This window comes from Colossoma macropomum, unplaced genomic scaffold, assembly GCF_904425465.1.
Source record: "Colossoma macropomum unplaced genomic scaffold, Colossoma_macropomum, whole genome shotgun sequence".
NCBI lineage: Eukaryota > Metazoa > Chordata > Actinopteri > Characiformes > Serrasalmidae > Colossoma > Colossoma macropomum.
The window spans coordinates 44,485,616-44,505,020 of NW_023494791.1; the positions used below are offsets into that span (position 1 = coordinate 44,485,616).

General features: G+C 37.1%; 1 pseudogene; it reads right to left on the reverse strand.

Annotated features, from left to right (window-relative positions):
* Window positions 1-11,611: 11,611 nt before the first annotated feature.
* On the reverse strand, window positions 11,612-16,186 carry LOC118810963 (annotated as a pseudogene).
* Window positions 16,187-19,405: the final 3,219 nt, after the last annotated feature.

Here is a 19,405-nt window from a genome sequence, read left to right on the forward strand (position 1 = left end):
GCTAAAACTAAAGAAACAAAAGGTTTTACTATCATGTTTACATCAATGATAGAGATTCATATGATGAAAACAAGCTCTAGAGGCCTTTCTGGTTTACAGCATGTAGAAGAAATTAAGCCCTTTCACAAAGTTGTGATCTCACAAAGATTTTGTCTTTTTATTTACGGTATGAAAATCATTTTGAATAAGTAAACACATAAGTCGCACCATACTTCACACATCAGTGTTATATTCTACTCTGATTAAACAAAACAATAAGAAGTGATTAAGCTAACTAAGCAACTAATGTTAAACAGCCATGATATTGCGATTTTAGACACTTTGAAATCCTAACACTGCAATTCTCCCAGCTGAGATGTCAGAAAGCTGGACTGTATATCTTATAAATACCAGTGTTGAAATCCTAAACATTACATGATTATGTTTTGACAATAACTCTTCAACTTAAATTTCTTATTGCATTTATTGGACTTTTTATGTGACATTAATGTGCTGCAGAAAGATAAAGTGATTAAAACCTAAATGTTTGGATTCACAGTGCATTTCAGAGTATATATAATACTGTGGAAATTATATTAGCAGCATTAGTTTAAAAAAAATAAAACTACATTAAAGTACAATAAAGTACCGTTTACATTTATACTATGTCTGTTTTTGGACAGCAATGTAATATATTAAAGTCTTTAATCTGGCTGCTTTTCATTGGTGTATACTGTAGTGCCTTTCTGCTGACATCACACTATATGATGCCAAGGGATCAACCGGTTTAGCAACATCTGAATTATGTGCATGGAGCAGACAGACCTCACTTTACTATACTTTCTGAGGGAGTGGTCAGTTGCAGTAAGCTATGAGTGGGAACTGACAGGCTCAATCACATCAACTTACACAACAACTGAGTGAGCAAGTTAATCTTAAAGGAAGGCCTCACCTGAAAACGATAGTGATAGCAGCTAAGATTTGGCCATTTTACCATTGGCTGTTTAACTGTTGGCTTTGTTATTGACCATTTTGCTATTGCTCATTTTACTACTGGCCGTTCTACTACTGGTCTATTTACTTTTGACCATTTTACAATTAGCTATTTTGCTCTTCACCATTTTGTTATAGACTTTTTAACTTTTATTTGTTATAGACATTTTACTGTCGGACAATTTATCATTGATTGTGGTACTATTGACTTTTTTACTCTTGACAATTTTGCTATTTGCTGTGGTGTCTTTGGTTTTGTTTTTTTGTTATGCTACTAGCTGTTTTATTACTGGCCAAAATGGTATTGGCCATTTTACTATTGGCCTTTGTACTATTGCCTATTTTGCTATTGGAGACTTTACTATTGGCCATTTTCCTACTGGCTGTTTTCCTATTGGCCGTTCTGCTGTTTGCCATGTTACTATTGGCCCTTTAATTATTGGATATTTTACTATTGGCAATTGTGCTATAGACTATTTTACTATTCATGTTTTTTTGTTTGTTTGTTTTTGTTTGTTTGTTTTTTTTTCTAACAGTAACATTAAGAAGACAGAGGTGAATCTAATTAGCAAGTATGTACACACTTAGACAATACCATTTCAGAAAATCGCTTCAAGTAAACCTGCACATATAAACATGCTCAGTTAGATGGTTAAAACATATCAAAAGGTTTCCAATACAAAATTTAGCTTTTGGGCAAGCAAAAGGCAAATTGTAGTTGTTGTTTGCCTGTTCTGCATTCCATTACACTTAATAGAACAACAATGTCTACCAAAACAGCATTGTAGTCTGTGGAATAATGGGATCATAATCTTATTGGGAAAGAAAAAATATAGGCCAATGTAGAAGCTGTTACAATTCACCTCCACCAATACTTTTGAGGTACTTCTCTGATTTGAGTTTACTGAGCATCCTGCTTTTGACCGGCTGCTTGCCTGGACATGAACAAGCTTTGTTTTAAACACACCTCTTGTTTGCACAGCATAATTTAGACAGCAGTTTTAAGAAACCATCCCTGGAAAATTGAGTGGGTGAGTGAGGTAGGCCTTTGGTTACCGTTGTTGGGCATTTTATCAGGTCCACTTTCTATGTAGATGTTCTTTGTAGTTCTAAAATTACAGCTTGTTCTTGATCTATTTCTCTGTACCAATTGTTAGATGTGCTTTCATGTCCATTCATCACTGGTCAAGACCACCACTGAGCAGGTATTATTTGGTATATTTTAGTGGTAGATCATTCTCCATAACATTTTCTTTCACATTCCTTAAAGTTCCAGGGATTAACCATGTAAGTATGCAGTACCAACACCAATGTACTAGGTAATTATTTTGGGTAACATGATGGTACAGTTCTGGCCACCATTATGGGCACCCCTGAATTTGAAGTACATAATATACAATATCTCATAAAATAAACATGTGTTGGGAAATATCTTCGGTAAATAAACATTCATGTTCAATACACAATAGCTAAAAAATTACATATTTAAAAAAGTGACACAAGGAAAAAGTATAAAAACAAAAATATAGACATGACACAATTATTGGCACCCTTTTGATAAATTCTAATCAGATAAGACCTGTGATAAATGAGGGCTCACATGACTTGAATTAACTAATGAATGTTGGCTTTAATGCCTAAAAGGTCAATTTACTTTCCCTCATCCCATTTCAGATCCCAGAGCTGTCTGAGAGCATCAGAAGTGCTATTATCTTCAAACCCAAGAATGGTAAAAGTTCATCTCCAAAGTCCCTGACATCTTTATTTCAACACCACGTAATGGTATTAAGACATTTATGACTTGTGGAACTGTAAAAATGTCCTAAGATGTGGGTCAAAGAGGAAAATCAGTGAGGAAAGTCTTTGAAGGAAATAAACAGCATGATTATAACGCCCAAACAGCTTAAGGCAGACCTGGAGCAATCTGGAGTGATGGTTTCAACTCGTACCATTTACTACACATAAAACCAAGAAGGACTTTACGGGCGAAGGCCAAGGAAACCTCTGTGCTGAAAGAAAGACATAAGGAGGCACATCTGATCTTTATCAAAATGTACCTAGACAAACAGAATCCTTTTGGGCAAATGTTTTGTGGACAGACAAAACAAAACCCTTTAGCAATGCAGACCAGTGATTTGTTTACAGGAGATGAAATGAAGCTTATAAGCAAATGAACAACCTACCTAGAGTCAAACAAGGTGGTGGATCCATTACGTTGCAAAGCTGCTTTGCTGCCTCAGATGCTGGAGGCCTCAACCGAATTGAAGGAATAATGAAATCAGAAGATTACCAAGACCTTTTTGAGAGCAAAATGTGGTACCTAGTGTAAGGAAGCTGGTTTGGGTCAGAGATCATGTGTCCTCCAGCATGATAAAGACCCAAAACACACATTAAAAAGTGGAACAGAATGGTTGCAAAGGAAGAAGTGGACCGTTTTAAACTGGCCAGCCTTGAGTCCTGATCTCAACCCCATATAAAATCTTTAGAGAGAGCTAAAATGTGCCATAGGGAAAAGACATGCTGCAAGCATGTCAACAACCAAGAGTTTGACCTGTTGCAATGGACCAAACTACCAGCAGACAGGTGCAAGAAGCTTGTCGATGGCTACCAAAAGCGCTTAGAGGCTGTCATTGCAGCTAAGGTGTGTGCAAAAAAATATTAGGAAAGGGTGCAATGAATACTCTCCATGGTACATTTTGTTTCTCTTCTTTAAAATCACTTCCTGCAAGTTGAGATGTTTTTTGTTTAATATCTTTACACATTTATTAAAATATTTGAATGATAAAAGTTGGTATTTTCCATTTATTGTAAATTTTATATAAAAAAGTAAAGGGTGCCAATAATGCTAGCAAGGCCTGTTCCAAGGCAATCTAACTAAATTACACTGAAATGCCAAACAGGTTGTATTATCTGGGTAAATATGTGGTACTGGAACTTCCCATCATATTACCACTAATAATAACCTGGTACATTGGAATTTGTACCTCATAGTTACCTGATTGACACCTAAAGCTGACTTCATTCTCAGGAACTGCCATGAAGCCAACCACAAGTACACAGCCAACAGCTGACAGGAAGTGACCACTGTGAACACAGAGCTTACACATGTACAACAAAACATAAAAAACAAAAGATTAGTGAAAAAATAGTGCAGGTTTGGTAGCAATTTAATTTACAGTAATTTACAATAATTTAATGGCAAATAATACTTGGTGCAAACTTTACAAGTTTTATTTTTTTAAAGTAAAGACTAACTAATGTGAGAAATACAAACATTTCTAAGCTGTTTATCCTTCTGGGTCGCGGGGGCAGCTGGAGCCTGTCCCAGCAATCATTGGGTGGAAGGCAGGATACACTCACACCTAGGGGCTATTTAATGTGAGAAATATATGGTTTATTTTAACATTTAATGCAGAAAAGTTACTTTTTTTGCTGAAAATCTGAAGCAAAATCTGAAAATATAGATTACAGGTGCAGGTGACAGAGATGTAAAAATTGTACAATAAGTACATTTTCCCAATACATTAATCCACAATAATGGTACTTTTACTGGAAAGTTACTGTAATTTGATGCAGAGCTGTGAAATGAAGTGTGACTTTGTATATAGTTTTAAACAGCAACTACTATTTGTGGAATGCAAAGCATAATCATACATAGTGTTTATAGCCATACTTATTGTTCATGATCATGAATAGTGCAGATGGTGTGGGTCTATATTAAAAAAAAACAATGATACATTGTAGTACAAAATATGGAAGAATAAAGCAAAAAGAACACAGGATTAAGGCAAGAATGGCAATATATCATACTAAGAGAAGCTAAGTAGTGAAACAAGACTTTTATTACAGAGAATATACACTGTAAGCCCGGATAAGTTGAATTTACTTAAAAAATTTGAGGAAACTGGTTGCCTTAAAACAATTAAGTAATGTGTAATGAAAACCTGAGTTAGAGTAACTATAATTTTTGAGTTAGGCTAACATAAACATACGTTTGCACAACTCGTAAATTCTTATTATTTTAATTTAACGTCTTGAAATTGCAATTTAACTATATGTTTCATTAGGCAATTCAGAAATGTTTTCTATTAAAGTGATATTAATCACTTTACCAAACACCAAAGGGTTAACCTTTACTGTGGACATGGTCAATGACCAACACAAATACCCACTCATGAGCAAAGAGAATGATAACCTTCACTCTTAGCCAGCAACACAATATCAGGCAGCTGAGTAAAGCATATGTAAAAAACATTTGCCTGAGGAAAGGCAGCCTGGGTGGATCGAAAGCTCACTGACAGTGAGTAAAACAAACACTCAGTATGTAAATAGATGGAGCCGAGAGCCAACGGGAAAGAAATATACATTTTATCTAATAAAATCATGTTAACAAAACAAACATATAACTGTATTTCACAGCTTACTTAGCTTCACTCAGTTTCACACATTTTTTAACCAACTCAGTTTCAACCAACAGAAATGTTGTCATTTTTTGAATATGAGGTTTCAAAGTTGCCATAGCAACAGACTAAACTAAATAGCAAAAAGTTAATTCAGCTCAAAAATATCATTTGGGTGTACAAAATCATCAAAAACGTTCCCTTAACTTAAAATTGTTGAGCAATGTGAGGGATATACGGAGTTTTATGTACAACTGACTTAATTTATTTGAGTTAAAACAAAATGCGGGTTTACAGTGCACATAATTTACAAGAACATAACCAATGTTTAAGCTACTAAATCCAGTTCAGTAACGATTCAACACACAGCTCAGAACACATGAAAACTCAAATGTGGGGAGTTCTGGATTGAACTGTATTTGACTGTTGCATGTACACTGTTACAAATACATGTATTGTGCAGGTACTTTTTTCATTCATCAAGGTAGAAACAATGTAAATGTACCTTCAAAGGTACAACAGTCGTGTTAAGGTCCAACTTAAAGTGTAGAAATTCATCATAACAGCCAATCCAAAGCGATTCAGTACTCCAGTCCAGTTTTTCTGCATTATTTTCATGACCTCTCTGCATGTATGACTGTTTGAGACTAACTTCCTCATTATCTCCTCATTATCTTCTGCTGTTAGACTTTTACCTTTTCCTGTTCCTTCTGCTCTTATCTTGTCTTTCTGTCTGTGGCTGTGTGTGTGTGTGTGTGTGTGTGTGTGTGTGTGTGTGTGTGTGTGTGTTTGCTAATCAAGCATAGAGGGACGTTTCTGTGTCTTTTACTTGTTGTACTTCTCTTTGTTTAAGTGAGTTAGCCACTGTTACCTTCCAGGTAGTTTAAAATTGTGTTTGTTATTTTGTCTGTGGGCCAAACCTGAAGTCTAAAATCTAGTTAGTTGGGTATTGTAGTTCACTGCTTCAGTACAATACGTTTCCATTTTCACTTTAATCCTGTTTTTGTTTTGGTTCATTCATCCTTGTTTCACACTACAACATAGATACTACTGCTGTGCTTTAACTTAGATCAGATACATTACACTGTATAAGGTTATGAGCATTTTGTATGGTTATGAACAAAGTTACACTTTACAATCATGTTTCCATCATATTATAGAGAACTTGCCAGCATGTACCTCGTAGTATATCTGGTAAATTTCTGCAGGATGACCATAAGAGACAGTGTAGTTATTGTGTAAATACTATACACAATCTTACATTTTATTATATCGTCCTATTTTCACAGTTTTGGAGAGGAATTAGTGGTCCCACTTTAATAGCTTTGTTAGTTTTTAATAAGTCTTTTTGTTAGTTTTTTGTTAGTCTTTAATAGGTGTGTAGCTACTTGTGAACAATACATGCAACAACAATGTAACCACTAATGATATAGTCACTGTAACAGGTGGATTACAGAAGTATACCTCATGTAATTACACACGTGTATCTTAATAATTTTAACAGCCTATTCTCTCTCATGTAATTACACATGTGTAATAACAAATGTAATTACATTTGTAATCAGACTGGAGCAGCAGCCTTTTTCAGATGTTTTTTTTGTTTTTTTTTGTTTTTCAGTACTAAAAGGAAGTATGCACTTCCTGTAATTACTTACACTGTATCTTCCAGCTTTCCTAACATTTAACAAGCATTTATGTTGCTAGTGCTGTGACACTGTAACCAGTTTCAGCTTTAAACCATTGCTTTCCTTTTTTCCTAGCAGTACATCGGCACTGTACCATCAGCATAATCTGTCTGTTTTATCTTCCAAGCCACTTATCCTTCTGGGTCACGGTTGGAGCTGGAGCCTATCGCAGCAGTCATTGGGTGGAAGGCAGGATACACCCATCCATCAAAGTAACAGATACTACAAATTTTGGGACCTGTGACTGAACAACCTAATCTTTTTCAGGCCCTGATTTTCAGGTTTGCCGTGTCAGCGCTTAAGAAAAACTAAATTATATTCAACAAGTTGATTTCACTTTTCTACACACCACTATGCTTTGTAGTTATAAAGAAATATGAAGCCTTGGCATGGAAAACATTGAGACCCCCTGAGTTAGTATATGCGTATTTGATAGAGAAGTACACAGTGAGATGCAGTTAGTACCTTTACTCCACTACAGCAATTCATTCCATATTATGTGACAAGTTTACTGGTGAGTTCTCTGTCATACTGTAGTAATAAAACAGCACCTTAAATAAGCACCTTAAATAGGGACTTCATAACATATGCATAAGCATTGAATAATATATTCATAAAGCAATACTTGACTGTGTATGAACTGCTTATTTCAGAAATCACAAGATGACATAGGACGTTTTATGAAAGAAATGAAATGAAAGGGCATTGAATTAAAATGATCTTTGTAAATATTGTGTAAATAGTTTTTACACAGAAACTATTATTATTATTATTATTATGATTATTAATCTTTGTAAATAGTTTTTACACAGAAACTATTAGTTTTCTTGTCTTTGTGACATGCAGAACAAAACAATACAGAGTGTTACGGATCTGATTTAGATTAAGGCACAATGGAATGGTGACGTCTGTGTTGTGGTGTGAAATATTTATGAATGAAGCAAAGACAATACATATGAACTACAATACACAACTAACTGGATTTCAGAGTTCAGATTTGGCCCACAGATTAAATAATGAACAAAACCTCAAACTACCTGGAAGATAACACTGGCTAATTTACTTACAATGAAGTACAACAAGCAAAAGCCACAGAAACTTCCCAATGTGCACACACACACACACACACACACACACACACACACACACACACACACACACACACACACACACACAATGCCTTCACACACACAATGCCTTCAATGCCACTGATGCCTTCCAAACACTGGATCGACCACATTTTCCAGGATTTCATGTGTCTCATGGAGGCTTGTTTCAGTACTTAGCTTGTACTAATATATTGACATTTTTGCCTTAATCCTGTGTTGTTTTTTACTTTTATTCATCCATATTTTACACTACATTACACACCATTTATCTTTTACCATTGTTTGTTGACATAGATCTGGGGCCGTATTACAGAAACATCCCATCTTTTTGTCTTAACTTAAGATCTGACAGGTCAAGATAAGATTTTTCACAAATTCATATTACATGAATTACATAGTACCCAGCGTTTCACTCACTGTATTACTTCCTTATCGCACATGTGGCCTAACTTGCTTTCTCCAGTGATGTTTTTCTATCTCTTGTCCAGTGCCAATGTCTCTTGTCCATTGATCAAAACAGTGTCTTACTCCTCACGCATGACGGACAGCTGTTTATTTCCCCTGTTTACTTGTTAGCTTTGAGAGATTTTAAGTCTGATTGCTGAAAAGTCATTCAGGCTGGGCGTTCACTACACGACTTTTAAATCTTAACAGATTTCTAAAATGGATAGCATCTCAAACTTAACGTCAGTTTATCACAGAGTTTCTTGTCTTTTTGTCATGAGGGCACTCAGACTAGATGACAAAATAAAGAGAAAGAATATCACACATAACGAGTTTCAGCTATGAATAAGAACTCAAACTCCCAGATCTCCTCAGAGATCACATGACACAAGCAAAGCTAGAATTACCGAACCTGTTTGTGCTGTTATGCACAGTGAAAGTTCAAACTGGGGAATAATATGTGGTTGGGAAGGGCTGATACAGTGAGAGCTGAAGAAATGTTTCACTACAAACTGGCAGCTGAGCTGAAACTGTAAAGAGAGTGTTTTGACGTCTGGATCCAAAATTATAAATATATTATTAGCTCTAATTTGACTGTGTTTTACATGCAGCTCATCTGTCTCCACTCCACTGTTCACGCGTGTCTCTTTGCCTGTCCCTCTGTTCTTCTAGCTCTCTGATTGGCTGTTGTTTGAATAACTGGTTGAGTAAATCTCTGACTTTCTAACTCTACAGGACTCATGAATGTTTTGAGTCTTAAATATCAAACATGTTTCATAATATCAGAGGGTCTCTGATCACTTCAGATTTCGATCAGATGGCTACAAAAACTGCATTAAATCCCTACTGCAACCATCATCCACAACAGCTAATGGGAACTTTTTTTCATAGTAGAGCCCAAATTAGACCCTTCTAAATGGTTTATGCACTGTACATTAAACTTTCTTTATTATGATCTGTATTAGTCCATAATTGGAGTTATTATGGCATCATTAGTGTAATAATTGAGAAACATTGAAAAGCATGCATTATCCTCTAAATTGGAGTAGTGACTGTATACTTGAAAGTATGACTCTCATTAGTGATGAAGAATTTGGAATAAATCTTTAAGTATGAGTAATTTATTAAACTCTCATCCACTCTTAATTAAAAGACCAAAGAAGTCACCTGATGTTGCTTATAAAATATTATAAGTGTAACCTATAAAATATTAATTAGCAGTATTTATAAAATAATACTGCCAATTATTCATTTAAACAATTTTTAAACTTTTTTTGACTATACAAGTATGCAGCACCACTCCAGCATATATGCTGAAGTCTTATTGTACTCCTTCTTGTCAGTATTGCACTCCACTGTAACCCATAGAATAACATGCTAAGACAATATCATATTATCCCTTTTTTCTCTTTAAAAAATGCAACAATGTATGAAGTATAATATTTCATCTTTAATTTACATTGTGTTATATACATATATACATATATATTATACAATATGGTAACACTTTTGACGGCTACCTACATAGGGACTTCATAACATATGCATTAGCATTGAATAATATATTCATAAAGCAATACTTGAATATGTATGAACTGCTTATTTCAGAAATCACAAGATGACATAGGACGTTTTATGAAAGAAATTAAATGAAAGGGCATTGAATTAAAATGATGGACACTTATTCCATTTATAACACTATAATGAAGCACTGATCTCAAGTAATGGAACCTAAAGGAACATTGTTCAGTTTTATATATTTGCACTATTTGTAATCAAAGTGCAAAAGTGCCGTTTCTGTTAATATGAATTCTGTGGATGTGAACAACTACCTCAGTTTTCTGTGTCTGCAGCTACAGACTGTTTTCTTTAGTAGAAATTGTTAATAAAACTAAAATAACATTACTGTTGTAACTTAAAGTACATTTACATTTGATACTTAACTACATTTAAAAGCAAGTCTTTTTTTTTTGTAGTCAAAGAACATCTAATCATGTAACTTTACAAAAAGCATGTCTACTCTTATTCAAGGAGAGGACTTTTGATATGGGAATATGTATATATCTATAGATATAGGAAAATGCATTAAGTGGGATCCAAAATCTAGAGACCACTACTGAAAATGCTTTATTTAGCTTTTTGTCCAAATTTAATATGAAGTTTTTCCTTGCAAATTACATTACCTGCATAACATTCCAGTGTTAAATAGAACCTTTTAAAAATTTTACATGAATTTCAGAATTTTTTAGTATTTGGTGCTCTGCTTTAATGACAGAGTGTACTTGAGCTGGTAATGAACTCCACAAATTTGGGCAAAAGCTTTTGCCAAGCAGATCAAATCTGCATGAGACATTACAAGCTTTAATGGTAGATATATGATTTAAAAAAGCTGATCTTTTTGTACAAAGGCCATAATCTCCTTCAGTTTACTTGACCAGGTTCTTGTGCAGGTTCTTAAATATTCCTCCTTTCACTTATTTATAGTCAGAACTTCAAAGTTCTAAAAATATGCCGTTGTTCATTTCCAGGTTCAACTGGGGAAAAAAGACAGATTTCACAGATTTTCAAAGTGGTGTTTGACTTTACGCCATACTATATGAAAATCTGCACTTAGGTTTAAGGAATTCAAAATATTCCATGAAACTGGTATGTAGTGTTCTTAAACAGACCTCAACTACTTGGGGATGATGCTTCATAACAATATTAGAACTGGAACAATTTTTTATCACTATAGCTGTAACACTTTATTTGAACCCTGCTGCATAACGCTGTCATAAACAGGAGATTGTAGATGTCATATGCTATCATGACAATCACCAATGTATTTGTGTTGCTTTATAAATAATGTATTCGATGTTTATGCCTGTGTTATGTGGTAGGTAACTAGTAGAGCTACAAGTTAGGAAAAATACCAGTCATAAATATTGTGTGCTTGTTTATACTCTTTGTGCCTTCCAATATATTCGCAGGCATGACAAATATATGGAATAAACTCCTGATTTATGATTGTGAGATGAGGAGTCGCAGAGACATATTTTCTCCAATCAAAGTATCGTCTGTAAGCCTCATCATCCTTGTCCAGTTTAAGTAGATACTGGGCCAACGCTGATGCATTAGGGAAGTCGTTCACATGAATGAATGAATCACCTGGAGCAAACTGTTCATAGTTTTCTCTCGAGGGTCCCAAAACAACAGGCACAGTCCCTACTGCAAGTGGGCCATTGAACTTCTCAGTGATGTAGTCCTTATGGACGGAATTCTCAAACGACAGGTAGAACTTACAGCTGGCTAGGGTAGGGTAGTAATCTTCGTCCTTCATATGTGTTCCAGTTATACTTCCATATAAATTCACTTTTATATGTTTGCTTAACTCTTCATAGTACTTCATCCTGGTTCCTGTTCCAGTACTGGGGTTGCTGTTGGACACAAACCAGCAGACGAGCTTGTTTTTCTTTGGAAGCTCAAACTCCTTTTTTGGGGTTTTGCTGACGGTCAGTAGATTTCGCACAGAGATGTCGGCATCGCGTCTGTAACCAAGCGTGAGGTTGAAGAGGTTTTCCAGACCTGGAATTTTCTTAGTATTTGTTGGTGATTCGGCATGGAGCCAGATCCATCTTTGAAAAGGAGGGCGAGGAGATGGAGGAAGGTTGCCTAGATCCCATTTGATATCTCTATGGTAGACGAGAACTGCATCTGCTTGGTAATACAGCTTTCTATCATCCGTCAGTTGACATCCATCAATGTTATAGAAGGTTTTGCAGTCACTAAAGTTCCACCTGTAGTTCTCAGGCCAGACCCACAGCAGTAGGATGGGTTTTTCTGGCTGAGTAGCTGAAAAGGTAGGGATTTTATCAGATTTTGGTTCATCATAGGGGGAGTGAGGGTGGGATGAGCAGTTCTTTGATATGTATTGGAAAAACAGAAAACATGTGCCAAATCCAGCAAGCCAGCCGATGACTACTAGAAAACTCTGCTGCACTCTACATGGAGTAGGCATCATCGATTCTGGAAAAAAAAAAGAAAGCAGAAAGGACAGTAATGAAAAATCTATGTTTTGAAATATGTTGTCTTACAAGATTATGAGAGATAAGTGAATTGTGCCAATTCCCAAAGCAGTGTGTCTTTTATCATCAAACACCTGAGAGTAATTTTTGCTTATGTGTTAGGAGAAATTCTTCCTGTGCAAAGATCACAGTTGGAATGCGTGTAAAAGAACTTTTGTCAAATGTCAACACGGGGTACACTGGTGTTTATCGTAGTTATAGTCCATCAGGTAAGTTGAAGCCAATGTAACAAATGCAAATGTTTGTAACTGAAAGGTTTTGTAACAAACAGAAATGTCCAAGGCTTTTTTTAGATGTTAGCATTTGTTCCAGTCCCTCAAGTTTTAGGTATTAACCAGATATGTGTGAGATACAGACCGTGTAGTACTTGGTAAATACATGATCAATATGATTGTAAGTGAGAACACAGGTTAGTAAATTACTGTCAAACAAGTTCTTGGTATTAACCAGGTAAGTGTGACATAAAAAGATGAATACATGAATAAAGTACAAACAGTCTTACATGGTATGTACATGTTTTCCCTGACAGTTGCCTGCTTAATACTTAGAATTTAGGAGAACTTTAAAAGTAAGCATTATTCTGCGACATACTGCTCCAATGCTTTAGCTTCGGGAAGGGCATAAAAAATAGCCCTCCATGGTGATTCAGTTCTACTAGAAACACACTTATTGGACACTTTATTGGTATCTATGGTTACTTTGTATCTACAGTCACTGTCCATTTAAACAGATTCTGCCATGTAGGGTCATTTTGTAGTTCTACAAGCAGTGTGGACAAATGATCTAGATTAACAATTTGACAAGCTGTAATTGTAGAACCAGAAAGTCCACCTGTATGCTAAGTATCACATATAGGCCTGGGGATTCCCCTCTGTGCCTTCAGTGGTTGCTTTCTCCACAAAACTGAAGTGTTTTCTAGTGCCTGCTACTCATTAGCTCTCATTAGCAGGCTTTAAATGGACAATCTGTGCTGCTACACCTTGCAAAGTCTTGTATGTGTCTAAGCTGCAATTCTAAGCATGTTATTCATTGATTTTCTAGCTATTTCATGGTTTTTGACTCGCACTGTATTATTGGTTTTGTCTTTGGATTATTCCTCTAATTTTGGACACCTGTGATTAATTTTGACTTTGTGTCTAATAAACCTGCACTCTGATCCTCTCCTTTGTGGAGTCCATTGTTACAGAATGCATGCCAGGGATATAGACTGGAGGAATTAGTTTAACTAGTTCAAGGCATCTTACAACACCCTCCTCCAGCTGGACATGCTCAACATGCTCTGCTGTGCTAATAGCTGTTCCTGGGAGGTATGATGGCTCTGCTAAAAGATGTAAGGGCTTTTTAATGTAGTGCAGCATTTACATTAACTTCCACCAGCCCAACTGAATAAAAGTAAGGCCTTGAGATCTGAAACACAGTTTTCTGCCATTTTTAAAGCTGCCCTGTTACAAGGAGGGATGTGGGTTCTCTCATCTGTGACCTCATGTAAGGTTCACATACAGCTGCAGATTATGCCCTTGAGTTCAGGACTCAACTCAGCAGGGAGTGTTTGGAGTGAACCAGCTCTGTTAACCATGTACAACAAGGGCCGCCTATGGCAAGATTTACAAGCCAAATTATCATGTCGGGGGAACGGCCAATCCCTTGACCAGTTTATCCAAATGTCCATTGCCTTGAATAGCCTCCTGAACAAATGAGGATGACTCAGAGAACTCTTAGGTCGTATTCACTGCCAGAACTTCTTCTTCTTGTTACTTCTTCTCTTTTTATTGAGTGCCTTGCTGTCCCTTTGCTGCTATAACACAGAGAATTTCCCCATTGTGGGACTAATAAAGGATTATCTTATCTTATCTAATCTTATCTAACCATGAGCCTGAGCCCATGCAAATTGGTAGGGCACACCTTACTGTGGAGGAGAAGCAGCAGAGACTGAGAGAGCAGCTTTGTCTTTACTTTGGACAAGCTGGGATGTCAGAGATGAGTGAAAAGGTCATGCCACCCATGGAAAATAGACAACTGCTTATGAATTTCACTCTGCTGTGGTCATAAGAATCTCATTCAGTTTCAGCTTTAATTGACTCCAGGGCCACCAGCAACTTTATGGCCCATAGACTGGCTCAACAACTGAAGACTCCTCTGAAAACCTTTCAAACCCCTCTTTGTAGCATGGCACTGGATGGTTGCCCATTGGGGAAGGACTCTGTCACACAGATCACTATCCTTCTTAGTCACAGACTCCTCTGACCACCCAATCATTCCAGGCTTTCTTTTGCTTTGGTCATTTCTTTGTGTATAGGAGAAATAGAAAATGGAATGAATTTTGCTTAATTATCTGTTTGTTGTTGCCCTACCTGGCCACCCCAGCTGTGATGCTACAATCCCCCCCCCCACTCCTCTACTGGTCTAACCTCTTTCCAGTGTATTTTAGGTTTCCTACTATTGTTCCTCTGGCCAGGTGAGACAAGTGACATGTCAGCAGTTGAGGACAGACCTGGCAGGAGGCACATGTTCATCTCCAAAGGGCAGTGATAATCAGATGTTCCAAGCTGACAAGTGAAGCAGACCTGCCACCACTCTTTCTCTTTGGCTCAAACTTGCTGTTTTTTTTTGTTACATTTATTTTTAAGCTAATTTATAGTTTAGGTTTTTGTTTGTTTGTTTTTATTTCATTTCTATTTACATTATGGACACTACTTAAGATCCTACATCACACTTGCATCCTGTGTCCTTGTCTCCTCACCTCCACAAATGTTACAGTTAGAGTCAAGAAGTGCCATAGTTTCAATATCTATGACCTGGAGTATGAAAATCTACAGCCAATAAGGGAAAAAAGGTAAAGAGTTCACAAAATTTGTAAGCAAAATCTTCTTTTTCTTTAAGCACTCTTAGCAAAGACATTTATGTTGTCAGCACTGCTTTGTTAATGGATCTGCTGTCTACTGTCACTTCTTGGATCCACTCTTGATAACTCCTTAAGACTGGCTCCAAAACAAGTCTACATAAATGTGCAATTTTATAGCAAATAGCTATGACTTCTACACTGTTCTTGAATGGAATTGGTCTATTTTATCCTCAAAGCTTTGTTCAGCCAGCCCAGACCAATCCTCCAGCTTCATTTGCTGAGCACCATGAATGTTTTTGCTTGTAGATGGCATGAACTAATTACATACTTCACTTGATTCTTTTGCACAAGTACTGCCTTGAGAACATCAAGTTATGTATCCTACTACTGTACTATTGCGTAATGGCAGGCATTTGAAAAACACAACATGACCCAACTGCATCTTGATATTCTCTTTCACATTTGAGTCTATACAGCCTTCACCAGTGAAACACAGCATTGATGTTCTACCCAAGACTAACACTAAAGCTTTTTTTTAAGTATAGAGTTTAGTTAGTTTTGACAAAAGTGTTTCTAACAGATACCTACCATCATCATTCACTCGTCTGTTCCTTCTCAAAATAATGTACAACAAAGCTGCAGCAGGACGGCCACCTTGGATGCTCCACCCTTCAGCAAATATCCAGTTATACCTGATTCCACCTGACACCTACTGCACACTGATGCCCCACCCTCCACTGTTCAGCACATTAGCAGGCGTCTAGTGCAAATCTGCAGAACAAACGCCAAAGTTCTTCATATTGCTGAAATTAGGATACTTCTTCTTGTTGTTATTCTTTTCTATATTCTTTTATTATTATTTATATTATTAATATTATTAGTAGTAGGTAAAAGTACATAAACAAAATAATTGAGTAGTATGTTTGCATCAAGCTCAAGATGCCTTCCTGATCTATACAATGTAGGTGTAACGATCTGACAGAAACCAGATGCTCGCGGATTGAAAAGATCACAGCAGTTTTAATAACGCAAGGCAAAAACGTGGTGGAGTAACAGGCGTGGGTCGAGCCCAAAAAACACAATAGGAAAAGAAAGGTGATCATAACACCGAGAGAACAAACCAATAAGGGCAGGGCAAAAACGTAATCCAAATAACAGACCAAAGGGTTCGAAAACACAGATCAGTCGAGACGGCAAAAAGGCAGAATCCAAATAAACAAAGCCGTGGTCAGAAACAGAGTACCGGTAATCAGAATATAAACGCTCAGTAGTTCATAAGGAAACAATACCTCACAACTATTCTACCTAAAGCCCAGGGCTTTCAAACTAAACAACACGAGTCATATGACAACGTACACAGGTGCGACATATTAGTATTCAGGGGATTGAGATCTCTGATAAGAGGGCGTCCGAGAGTCAGAGGTCACGTGAGTCCCGCTAGAACTCTGGGTAATGGAGTCTGTGTCGGCCTCCAGCTCTGAAGGAAGTTATGCAGTGATGTGATCTCCCGTTAGACTCTGGGAGATGGAGTCTGTTTCCTTTTGACAGCTTGCCGAATTCGTGACAGTAGGAAGAAATGCAGCCCTGCTCAAATACTGTCCTTAGTAGTCTGGTAGATATATACAACCCCATTTCTAAAAACATTGGGTCGCTGCAAATCATGTAAACTCTATAGGTAATTGAAAATAGTACAAAGTCAACATATTGAATGTTGAAACTGAGAATTTTTTTTGTGTGTTTGAAAAATGTATGCAGTACATAATAACATTAAAAGATTCAGAGAATCTGAGGAAATCTCTATATACAACGGACAAGGCCAAAAAACAGTATTTGCTGGCAATTATTTTTGGGCCCTCAGGCGGCACTGCATTAAAAACAGACATGATTCTGTAGTGGAAATCATTGCAGGAGCTCAGAAACACTTCTGAAAACCACTGTCTGTGAAAATCATTCTTTGCTGCATCCACAAAATTAAGCAAGTTAAAACTTTAAAACACAAAAAAAACATATATACACAGGAACCAGAAATTTGGTTTTCCAGCCCTGTAAAAGTCATGGAAAATAATAAGTGCTCAAATAATCATGGAACTTCCAGGATTTCCCCCCAGTGCAGTTTGTCATCTCATCATATTTGAAGCACCAAAGAGGAGAAAACAAATGAACAAGTCAAATGTAAGAGGAAAAACACACCACCTCTGTTTCTCTACCAAGACCTGCATGCCTAGTTTCTTCACTGTGAAGCTGGGTGTATTCTTGACACATTGAGCATGTTTACATGCACCAAACAAACCAATCATAATCAGATTTCTGCAGTTATTTGATTATTCAAATGGTCATGTAAACAGCACACTCCGATTTTTTACGGTCTTGAAATCTGATTAAGAAATCTGATAAAGAGAGCTAGATTTTAGCTCAGTAATCAGATTTCTCAGTGCATGTAAACTGTTACTCTGATTTCTTTTGGATTTCTCAGGTCTGCATATGTGCAAAAACAGACTGTGGTACCAGAAATAAGCAAGCAGCATATAATACAGCACCAGCAACATGGCTACAAAACACTTTTGGAGCGATGCTGAAACCAGCCACATGCTTGACAAAGTGAAGGATTTAAATATTTTTCAACTTCTAGATGATGTATATTCATATTTCCAAGTGGAGCGATGTTAAAAAAAAAATAATTCTTCTTCTGTGAGTTTACTGGATGGCTGCAAAGCAGAAGTTTTGCCTGACTTGTAGAGTTTTATCTTTTAATATCATTATTATATTATATATTATTATTATCTGATTAACAAAGTACCTGTAACATGCATTGACTGTATCACTCATTAAATCAAATTTTCTGCTGTTATCAGATTATTGAGTGCATGTAACTGCACCCATTATAAGTAGTGCAATGGTGCGCATGCCTTAAATCACGCAATCGCAATGCCTCTAACCCCACACAAATGTTTGTAACTTGGCGCTTACCATGCATGCGGATGACACTCTACATGAATGAATTTGAAGGGAGATTTGCTGAGCATTTTCGCCTGTACAGGTGCCTATATGATAGCTTTAATAACATGTCAGAGAGAAACCGGCAGCAATGGAAACGCTACTATAAAAGCTAACATGTCTAAAAGCTAAAGTGTCTAAAATCACAATATTATGGCTGTTGAACATTAGTTGCTTAGTTATTCATTCATTCATTATTGTTTTATTTGAACAGAGTAAAATAAAAATGATTTGTGAAATACGTTGCTATTTATGTGCTGAATGAAGCCACAGACTGGGTTGTGGCTCCATCAGTGGCCGGTCGCGAGCCACGGAGGTCGGCATGTCAGAGAAGGCTGTACCAGCCGCAGACACAGCCAGGGTCCCACTGACATCTTTGCCAGCAAGTGGGGCCTCCACGACATATTTGCCAGCAGGCAGTGCCTCCATGACATATTCGCCAGCAGGTGGGGCCTCTGCAACATCTTCGCCAGCAGGGAGTGGAGGAGAAAGGAGGCAAACTCCGAGGCCTCTCGAAATCCCCAAAGCTGAGAGGGAAAGAGAGCTTGTTGCTCTGCCTTCCCGTCACCACCCCTGCTCCACGGCTCGTCTGCCTGGATCGAACAAAAGTGGCTTCACTGCAGGACCAGAGGTGGCACCTAGGAGGTGGACTCGCTACTCGCACCATCCCCCACTCACTTGCGGTGATCCTCTCCATGTTGTCCTCACCAGGCTTCGTCCCCACTCAGAATTCAGGCCCTCACCTTCCTGCCAGCTCTCGTGGCTGTCACTGGGGCCTGGTGGACAGGCACACGCCATACCAATAAATATAAAAAATATGGCTTACTGAGATCACAGGTTCAAAATGGTAAAGACTTTGGCTGTTGACTAAAGACTATAAATAAAGCATTTGAGC